The sequence below is a fragment of the Chironomus tepperi genome, unplaced genomic scaffold, assembly GCF_022539635.2.
Source record: "Chironomus tepperi strain 1889 unplaced genomic scaffold, CSIRO-AGI_Ctep_v1 contig_262, whole genome shotgun sequence".
NCBI lineage: Eukaryota > Metazoa > Arthropoda > Insecta > Diptera > Chironomidae > Chironomus > Chironomus tepperi.
The window spans coordinates 768,191-779,145 of record NW_027226384.1 but is presented as its reverse complement, the minus strand read 5'-3'; positions in this window follow the sequence as shown (position 1 = coordinate 779,145).

The following is a 10,955-nucleotide window of genomic DNA, read 5'->3' as shown; positions in this document are numbered from 1 at the left end:
GACATGTCAAGTCGGGACATGTAATGTCGAAAGACAAGGGTTCGATTCCTATAAGAAGCTTGAGCTCTCAATCTTAATTTACAGTTAGGGAATCCGGTCATATTGACATACTTACTTACTTACTGCAACCATGTTCCTATGGGGAGCTTAGGTTACAACAGTAGGCTTTCCATCTGACTCTGTTGCTGGCTCTATCACCTATTTTGTACAGATTCTCTGTCCGCACGTTGAAAGAAACTTTTCATATTGACATCTCTAACACTAATTCATGACATTACACATCTGAAGTTCCCCAAATAGCTCAAATCGGTTAAATTATTCAAAATTTGGCATAAGGTTGACTTGACTCTAGCATGGTGTCGGACATAAGCCAAATCCTGTCCAAAACCAGGATCACGCATGTCTGGTAATAGAATTTTTATCGACTTATGAAGTTCTGGCTCATTTCCCAAGTGACATACGACATTAAACTTGCAAGTGCATTCATCTTGACGACGTCAGATGACTGTCGTATGATGAAAAATCGTGAAGTCTTCAAGACGCCATAATGGAATATACGTCATCATCTTATTGTGTCGCTTGGATTTATGATTGAGGTTAATTGACTGCATATAATGAGCGCTAGGCTGTCTAAAAAAGGAAGACCGAAAATGTCCTGAATTGGTGTGCGGATAAGGACGCTAGAGTTCTCAATATCCCTTATTGGCAGAAGTTTCGAAAGATAGAGCTGTCTACATACATTCTTTTAATGCGGAAATGGGCCCCCGTGCGCTTCAGCCAAGAAAGTAAGTAAGTAAGGCTGTCTATAAGCATTAAATCTCATGTATCTTCCTTTAAAATGGACCCTTAAATCAGATATGAGCTTCAGCATCTACTCCAAACAACAAACACTCCAAATTATCTACAACTCTGCATTTGCTCAGCACTCTACCCAAAAACCAAACTTTAAAACCTTTATGTAAATTTATACATCCATTTGACTACAGTCAACAATTAAAAAATCAACTCAAATAATGGAAAAAAACTGTGCCTACATCACATCCCACACTTATTTAAAATTCTGAAATGTTCACCATTCCCTTTAATTATCATCCATGAGTCTATGATGAATTGAAATAATAGCCTGTAGACATTAATATTCAAAAAAAAGTATTCAGTTCATTCACAAAATGATGATAATTACAAAATGCGAATAATGAAAAGCACATCAAAGGGTTTTCTTTTTTTTTCATGGTGGGTGATTAAAGTACATAAAGTTCTGGCGAATCATGAAGTTTTTTTTTTAAAGGCAACAGACTGACTGAATTAAAAATTTTTGCTATAAAATGTAATTTTTATGGCCATAAATTCTTACAAAATCTGGAAAAAAATTACTGGAAAAAATAATTAGCGACAATTTCCATGCAGCGGCTGTGGAAGAGCATAAAATGGCATTAATATTTTACATTGTGTTGTGGGTTTGTACGGATGTTACTTAAATGGTACTAAAAATGTTTATTATTTTATGTTTGAGACGTTTTTGAGTTGTGTTTGCATGGAATAAGTTATCGAAAGATAGATCCAGCTTCCGAAGAGCTCAGAATGCAACAATGGGCTCCCATGCGCTTTCGCCAAGGAAGTAAGAAGAAGATGGTAAGTTTGTTAGTATGTAAAGGTAATCGATGCAACTACGAGCTCTGAAATCAAGAAGGGGTCAGTTAGTGAATTTTCTGGTATGTGCTATAAGTAGCCGTCTCTAGGATTCACTCATCTACATCAACCATATGGACATAATTTGATTCTTGAAGAGCAGTTAGTCTATATTTTGGAGGATTTGAGGGCCACAGACCTGAATTTACTGTTAATATGTAGACTAGATCCTGCATTTTAGAAGCACAGATCTTTGGTTTTTGGCTGAAATCTATCAATAATTCCAGAAAACGACCATCAAACAGTGCATTATCAAGAAGAAAGACTACAAGAGCATCTGGCCAGGATGTCACCAATCATGGGATACTCATGCTTAAAATGTACCTGTATAAATTACACAGTTCTGAAGCGCGATGAAGAGAATGTATCAATGTTGGAGCAGAGACACAAATTGGTTTTACCAGTCTTGGATGAAATCTACAAGCGAAGAGGCGCACTGGAGCTAAAAATGCAACATGACGTTGGACTGTTCTTAAAGAATGTCAGTTTAGATGCAAAATTGATGATTTGAACAAGCTTTGTGATGTGTAGCAATAGAATCAAATAGAAACCCTTGTAGTCACCTATGCTTCACATCGAAGCTTAACATTAACCTAATCCAAATCTTTATCCCCTCCCCTTAATACGCCCCTGGTAATTACCAAAACTTCTAACCTTCATACCCTCAAAATCCACCTTCCATCCAAACATCACCCAAAATTAAGAGAACAGCGAAGAAAAAAATCTCCAATTTCATAAATAATGCGATACATCGCGCTTGTACACTTACTTAAGCAACGATAGCAGGCACAAGAAAAATAATTGAATTTCTTCTTCGGAATAGTAAGTTTGTTATCTTGAAACCACGACACACTACAGCACCCCACACCCCCATCCACAGTCTCTAAGAATGAAAAAGATATCTTCTTTCATTACACAAAACACGTTCATCCACAATGTCGTTTTGAAATTGAAAATGAGGGATGGAAAAAAAATGCGAAAAAAAAACGTAATTGAAAACTGACGGAGAATTTCTAATCGTACTCCTATAAAAAAAATGATTATTAAATTTCATAATAACAATTCAGTTTTATGTTTGCATCATGATAATATTGTGAGAAGTCTGCCTTTATTCAATTTCGATTACATGCATTCCAACATTCGATATTATGCATTTTAATATTTCTATGTATGATTAAATTTCCTCCATTTGATTGGAAATTGTCGTGATTTATCAGATTTCAATATTATTTTGTATGTCATCCCTTGAGTTCTATTCAATATAAACCTTATTAAGCTTGTTGTATGTGAATGTGGGTTGGGATGTGATGTACGAGAATTTAAAATTAAATTTTCACAATTGTGATTCGAGGAATTATAATTATATTTATTAGAAATTAGCCTTTATGTAGAATTGCTGATTAGTGTTGATTATGTGTTGCATTGTTTAGTTCTTGCTGTAATCAATAGACTTTCGTCACTTACGACTATGATGTCAATTTATGTTACCTAAAGGTCTTTGAGGCCATGGATCACACTTGACCTGTACAGCCAACTAGGTAAGTAAGTAAATGTCTTTGTAGAGTAAAAGCTCAAAGGTCGACACATTTTGAATCAAAAGTGTAGCTGTGAGCAAGTTTCTGAGGTCAATCACCTTCTCTTCCTTTGATAAAACTTACTTCAATTGAGAAGAAAGTCTTGATATTTTGAAAAGATGTGAACTTCTTTTGTATTTATGAGTCATTGTTCTTAACGGATGAAGATGATTCTTGGTTGCAACAAAATAACGAGCTTTATTCGCTCTTGTAGGATGCTTAAGGGTTTTTGATACTTAAAGTAAGGAGATTCTCTTGTATTGTCTGTCCTGGTCTTGGTATTGGTTCTGGTCTTGGTCTTGGTCCCAAAGGTAGTTTTGGTTCTAATTCCAGTCGATCAGTTTTAGTTTTGGTTTCTGCCTCGGTCATGGTTTCGCCATCAATCTCAGTATCGGTCTCGATCTCAATTGGAGTTCTGATTTTGATCTCGGTCCAAGTTTAGGTATTGTTCCAGATCTCAGTCTAGGTCTCAGTTCAGGCTTCGTTCTCATTCTCAAATTCAGTCTCGATCTCGATTTCAGTCTCGGTTTCTGTTTCGGTTTCTATTCCAGTCTAGGTCTCGGTGCTCCCGGTTTCGGTTGGTCCCGGTTCGGTCCTAGTTCCAGTCTTGGTCCAAGTCCTGGCCTCGGTGCTGGTCCTGGTCTCGGTCCTAGTCCTGGTCTCGGTCCTAGTCCTGATCTCGGTCCTAGTCCCGGTCTCGTTCCTAGTCCCGGTCTCGGTCCTAGTCCTGGTCTCGGTTCTTGTCCTGGTCTCGGTCCTGGTCCTAGTCCTGGTCTTGGTCCTAGTCACCGTCTCGATTTTGGTTCTAGTTTCAGTCTCGGTCTCGATAATTTGTCATAACCGAGACATCGGGATACCCTAAAGATGCTAGTATATAATAATATGGTTTGGCCACGAATCGCGGTCCTGCATTTCCTGGCAGACTTAGAGTTTAGGACTGTATCTTATAATTCGTTCAAGGCTTCAGGCCTGCAAATTAAGCTTCTAATCCTGAATTGTTGGACGAATAACGGTACTATGAGGCATTTATTGAGATAAAGATAGGAGTGGGTTACATGATGCACTAGTACATCGAATAGTAATAGCATATTTTGTCCCTTCGCCTAACTTGCATCATTCAAAACACGATCACAAAACTAGTTGAATTTTTTACATAAAAATTTTATCACAGCATTTTACAAGCTAGCCATTAAAGCCACAATTAAATAAATTTCATAGCACATTCTATCCCAATAAAAAATGTAGAAAATTGCAATGATTGCACAGAGCTAATGAGCCATTATGAACTTTAATGCAAACTAGGTTGAACAAAAATAAAATAAGCTGTAAATTTCATGGCACATTGCAAGAATCAATTATATTCTCATTATATGCCACCTGTTTCTAGACTTACAATCAGTATCTCTTATGGGTTTGGCTTAATGCCAGTTCTGATTTTTTTACATTTGATAGAAATTTTGTTTTTATTTCGCAATTTCGATAGAAAAATTGATGAAAATATGACATAATTGGATGTCACAATAATTTTCAGTAAGTTCTTACGACTGTCAAGCAAAATTGTCATTTCAGCCTTTTCATCTTTTCAGCATTAAATTGAATTTATCAACGAGAATCGTAAATATTTTTTGGTTCCACCTCCTTTTTTATATTTCGTCCCCATAATTCTTAACAGTAAAGTGACAAAAAAAAAAATTGTATTTTATATATTTTGGCACGACAAGCATGTAGAAAACTCAATTGTCTCATCATCTCGCTCAAGTATTTTCTATTGACAAGCTTCGCTTCGCTTTATTACCTTCAAAAATTGATTAAGTGCTTTTAGATAGCAAAATTGAAAAATTTATTAATTTTTTTCTTTAAAAAAATGCTTTTATTGCTGCGAAAAGGGCAACCTGAATTGATATAAAGTTTAAATTGAAAATCGATACACATTTGTGAACTTTTTAGCACTTAGTCAGAGGAGAATTGAAGCATTTTTGATGCTAGAAAATAACAATATAACCTCAAAACTTCTCTTTCCTTCATCAGTGACCCTAAAGTTTGAAAATTGAATTATTGTCCAGTGGGATGGGGGATATAGAGTGAGTTTTTGTATAAATGTTAACTGTAAATTGCTCAAAATGGGAAATGATAAAGTTTTGGTGTGGAAAATGTCAACATTAATATTGAAAATGAAATATGAAATTGATTCGACATTTAAGATATGGGAACTGTGATTCTGAGGAACTAGCTAAGAAGCAGAGGACGAAACCGAGCTTAGCTGACTAAAGTTGGTTGATTTTCAGTCATTTCGACGCCGCTTGCCCTAACAAGCAACTAATATGCTTTCATATTATAGAAAGACAAGTACGGTACCTAAAATCGGTTTTGGCTTGTTAGGGCTTCTTTCTGGCCTCAAACCAAATTATGTCCGTGATATTAATCATTCAAATTGTGATGAATTCATCATTTTATCAGAGCTTACTTCTTCAAGTCATTGTTTTCGTCTATTTTCCCACGCATTCCTAGAATTCTTAATTCATCAACAGAATTTTAATCTTATTTTGAAATGTGCACGTCAATTGTCTTAAACATCACTTCTGTGAAATGACTCGTGATATTTGACTCATTTTCTCAGAAATCTTACTTCTTAATCTCATTTGTCTATAAAGCGATATTGCTGAAAAAAAAAAATTCAATAAAAATGCCAAGACTCGTGACAATTTTTCTTATTTCATCTTAAATGAATGATTTTCATCTGAAGTGGAACTGAAAATGAGATACAAATTACTTTAAAATATTCAAAATGAGCACAAAATTGAGTTAAAATAAACATCAAATTTTCCTCTATTTTTCTTAGAGAAAAACTAAAGAAAATAATCAGTAAAGACATGAATGTCATGGTGCCATAAGCTAAAAAGAAAAAAAAATCTGAGGACAGAAACTTGACAATTGGAAAAACAAGCACATCACATTTACTTATTATACTTAAAATGTCAAGCTAACTTGAAATAAGAAAAATTTCATCATTTTGATTGGACGATATCCAATGAAAATAAAGCGCAATTCTACATCATTAATTGCCTTATTATTGTTTATCAAGCCATTTCATTTCACAAAAGTAACTGAAACCTACGTTTACCTTCACAGAAAAATTGTTTTAGTAATAAAAAATGAAAATTTTCTCACGCCATTTACACATTAAGACATCTTCTAGTGTGTGAATACATAAATAACTTTCATCATCATAATGAGATGCTTTCCATTACGTTTGACTCTTCTTATTGTCGGATTTTGGGTTTTGTTGAGTGATTTTGAGATTGCATTGAGGTCAAATTTGGGTCTATTAAATTGAATTTTGGTAGGTTAAGTCAATTTATGTGAAAGAGCTGGCATGTAGGACATTAATTTTGAGATAGTCATGCAAAAGCATGGCTGGATAGGTCACTGACTTTGGAAGCGCAATACAATAGAAAGTGTCAATGCAGTGGAAGGACCACAAGTATTTTTTAACAGCCTACGATGGAATCATCAAGTGAAAAGACGTCTTGGAGCTCCAAAAGCAACATGGCGTAGGATGGTTCTTCTAACTTCAGTAGAAACTTTGTGATAAAATGTCAGCAATAGAGTCAAATTAAAAGGCTTTTGTAGTGTCACACAGTTACACTCTAGTTGTTCGGGGCCTTACCAAGGTTCTAAACAAGAATTAACACTTTCCAACAATAAAGCCTGACTGAGACTCGAACTCTCACTATCATAATTAATTTTCAAGTGTTCTTATCTCCTGAGCTATCAAGGTTAGCTAGAGAATGTGATATAATGCTTATTTAAATGTTTTCGTTCTCTATGCAATGCTCATTACACAACTCTTATCGTTTTATTGGTCGAAGGCACAAATTCCAACACCAGTGATTAGTCTTCAATCTCAGAACTATTTAGATCTTTGTGAGTTAGTAAGACAAGCCAACCAATCAGATACTCAAATATATCTACATAGGTAACAAAAGTTATGATAATATTACAGACAGCTAGACACATCGTCAATAGTTTAGACAGCATGACTTGAAATGAAGGCACACAATACAAAAGAACTTAATGTTTTCTTCTTAATTAAATAACATCAAGAATAAATAATTTCTTCCTCATAAGACCAAAGTATGATGTAAATAAATTATCGACAATTATCGACCATCCATGCTTATTTAATCTTTATTAACTCACGATGATGTTGATGAGAAACAGACAGTCGAGTGTTTTCCCTCAAAAGAGCGCTTAAGCACACTTTTTTCCATTTCGTTGTTGTTCTATTCATCATGATTTCCCGTCTTTCCGCTTATTTTACAATTCTAAAAGACCGGAAAAATTTATTTTCATATTTTCCCATCCACAGCATAAACTTACTAATGCGATTGATGAGTTTAAAACTCTTATATTTTATTGTCTTACTGAGAAATTTTACTCAACACAGATTGATAGTCAGCATTGCTATTAAGAGTGACGTAAGCGCATTTTATGATCATAAATTAAATATTTTTGGGGTACTTGACCTAATCAGTTATTGTGTAAAGTATGAAATGATTCAGACACTAAGCAGATGAGCTATAAATTGTGTGTTTTAACAATCTAAAGTTGTTTGTTTAAACATTTCGGACTTGAAAGACTAATTGTAAAAAATTTTTTGATAGTCTTTAAGTTCTTTTAGATATTTTGTTTGTGATATTTCATCTTTGGTATGTCAGGAATGATATACAGTCATAATTTATGAGGGAATGATACTGACGTTGTCAAAAAAAATGTGATTTGATATTGAAATGGGGTTTTAAGCATTTTAAAAAGTCGAAAGCGTTTTGTAATCAGGATGGAGCTTCGAGATATCGACTAAAGTGTCAAGCGTATTAGGGTTACTCACTTAATATGTAACGCTTTTGGGAGAGGTAATCAGGGACGAAAAGGGTGTGTTTTGAGTCAAAACGTCCAACCTCCCATTCTGATCGAGGCGTTGATGTGACACGATACCTTAAAAAACACACAATTTGAGTATCAGTTGCAACTTCATATCCAGAATTATTCTCTTGTAAAATCGGAACTTGGACTTAAGTAATGTATTAAACTTGGAATCAAGAATTGGCAAGTGGAAGATAGAGATAAAGCCAGCCTCAGGCGACATTTTTGGGAGGTTATAGATCAGAATTGATCTGAAGCTTGATTAAAATACATGCTAAGTATACTCATAAGCATAGTCATGCAGCTTAACATGCTATGTATATATTAGAATAGTAGATGAAATACGAAAATGCATCCCAGAGATTTATTACCTCACAATTTTCAATTCAAATCCCATTCTAGACAATGCGCTTTAATTGTTTATAAACGATCATCACATCAACACTAGATTCACATTTATTCAGAAATTGATTTTTTGCTTTACTTAAAAAAGAAGAAAGAAAACTTTTCGCTTTTGTTTATTTTATTTGCTGTAAAAGATCTTCTCATATATAGAGGGATATCCCTCTGTGATCTACTATTTGACTACAAACACACGACGATTGATGAAATGTTTTAAATGATGCTAATTAAGATGTCCGCTGTCATTTTAAATGCATTTATTGTTCTTAATTTACCCGTCGTTAAATGTAAATTCACTTGCAGGAATGTCCACAAACACAATTGGGGTTAACAATGTTTATTATTTTACAAGATAATTTACATCTTAATTAAAATCTCAAATTGGATTTGTGATTTCGTCAGAAATTTGCGGTTTGATAATTGACAATCAAATGCCATTTGTGATTTCACAATAAATTGAGATGACTAATAAATTTTGTTATCTGATGAAATTCCGATGCATAGTTTTGAATTTAATTAGGGTCTGCTTATCTTAATGGAAACAAAGCACACGTAATAAGCATAACATATTTTGTGGTTTGTATAAAGGTTGTATAATGACGGTTTTGTGATTGAATTAATTAAATATTATTCATAAGTTTGGGATGTGCTCATAGAAGGAAGCTGTCGATTGGCTGGAATTATGTCAAACTTGCCCGCAATTCCTATGCCGTAGAATTGTCCCAAAATCCTGCTTATGTCGAATATAACTTTGATTGAAACTGAGGTAAATTGGATGAAATCAAGCCTCAAGTTAGAGTCATTAATCTATTCTATAGCATCATTGATGCAGCTTTATAAAACAACCTCCAACATAACCTCAAAATTTCCCAAAACCAAAAAAAGCAATCAACTTTTTCCAAAAGCCAAATCACCAACAGAATAATTGCATTTTCCTTGATTAGCTAGCAGAGACTAAAAATGCTCAATTTTATGTTAAAAATCTCAGAGAATACATAAACTAATTCTCATTATTTTCATCTCAACGGGACACAACATCATGAGTGCCTTGAGAAAAAGTTTTCATTTACAATACAGCGACTTGATTCCCTTTTGAGAATCTCGCTGTACACATTTTCTCATTTTAAAAATGAACTGGATATAAAAATAATACAAATTAGATCAATTTTCATGTCTTGTTAATAAAAAAATTGATACAATAGTTTGGATATTGAGTTTCGCTCATTATTATTGTAATTTTAAGTATCGTGTTCTCAAGTTTGTATGTTATTAATGATGATGATTGATGTAACAAGTTGCTTTATAGCTTTAAAACTATTTGAAACGTTCCAGAAGGACACATGGAGTGAAAAGGTCGGAAAATTGAGGTTTAAGGCGTGCGTGACTATGGATTTGAGTTGAATTATGGCAAAATTTGAAAGCATTTTGGATCCAAAGCTTGGTTTCCTTAAAGATTCCTATCAATGGGGCTCAGATTACTCAGGTTCAACAAGGGCGGTTTAAACTTAATTTGTCTCAGATTCCCAGTCTAACAGATTCTGTCTATTCAGAATCAGTCTGAACAGCATAAATCTTTACCTGCTTGCACTTGACAGTGTCACTTTTCCTTGAGCCACCCACAAGACAATTGTCTCTTTTTCAAAGCTTTGGCCTAAGGACACAATTTACAGACTTCCTTCACATCTTCATTTGTTCCTCGGGAATTCGACTGGTCATCAGTTCAATTTCATCAAGTGTTGAAAAACTCTTTTAATTCCTCTATTGAATTAGACTTAATTTTCAAAGGATTTTCAATTAGAAGTTCATTGATTTCAGTCCATTTATCTTCTTTTTCTCAATATTGAGCTTGATTTTGTTAGGTTTCGTTAGATGTGATGATTAATTTGACTGATCCAGAAATGCCAGAAAATTTAATTTCAGTTGAAAATTTGTTGAAATAATCCAATGTCAGATTGATTTTAAAATTAAGAAGGATTTGAATTTTAGAAGTGACTTGATGATTAATTTTTGGATTTAATTGATTTGTGTTGATGAGAATTAATTTCGATGGATTTTAAATTGAATTAAATTCTAGCAGACAGAAAGCATAGTAGGCACAGCTTTACCACTATGGCACCTAAAAGCGGTCATTTTACCCAGTCATTAATAAAACAAAATTCAATCTCAGCAACCCAAATTTCAAAAATCTACAATTTTCAAAAAAAAAACAGCATACAAATATTTAAAACAGCAGTTTATTCAACTTAATCCTTTAAATATCTGCAGCAACTGTTTGAAATGCGAAATTTAACTATCAATTGAAATAATATTTAGACGAAAATGTACGTCCGAAATCATACTTTTGTATTAATAGCAAGTCCATTAAGA